Raw genomic sequence first — 406 nt, 5'->3', positions numbered from 1 at the left:
CCTCACCCCCCATTGCTTATGCTTATATGCATGCATACAAGTCCTTTGGTTGATCTCTCCCCCTTACCCCCACCCTCCCTTGCCTTCCCGCTGAGGTTTGACAGTCTGATTGATGCTTCTTTGTCTCTGGAACTATTTTTGTTCATCAGTTTATGTTTTTCATTATATTCCACATATGAGTAAGATTGCCCTAGCTGCTTTGACTCAGTGAATAGAGTGTCGGCCTGCAGACTGAAAGGTCCCAGGTTTGATTCTGGTCAAGAGCACATGCCCAGGTTGCCAGCTCGATCCCCAGGTGGGGCATGCAAGAGGCAGCCAATAAAGGATTCTTTCTCATCACTGATGTTTCTATCTCTCCTTTTTCCTCTCTGAAATCAATAAAAATATTTTTTTAAAAAAATGAGTA

The sequence above is a fragment of the Myotis brandtii genome, unplaced genomic scaffold (genome assembly GCF_000412655.1).
Source record: "Myotis brandtii unplaced genomic scaffold, ASM41265v1 scaffold780, whole genome shotgun sequence".
Lineage (NCBI taxonomy): Eukaryota > Metazoa > Chordata > Mammalia > Chiroptera > Vespertilionidae > Myotis > Myotis brandtii.
The sequence above is the reverse complement of the archived record's forward strand: the minus strand, read 5'-3'. Positions refer to the sequence as shown.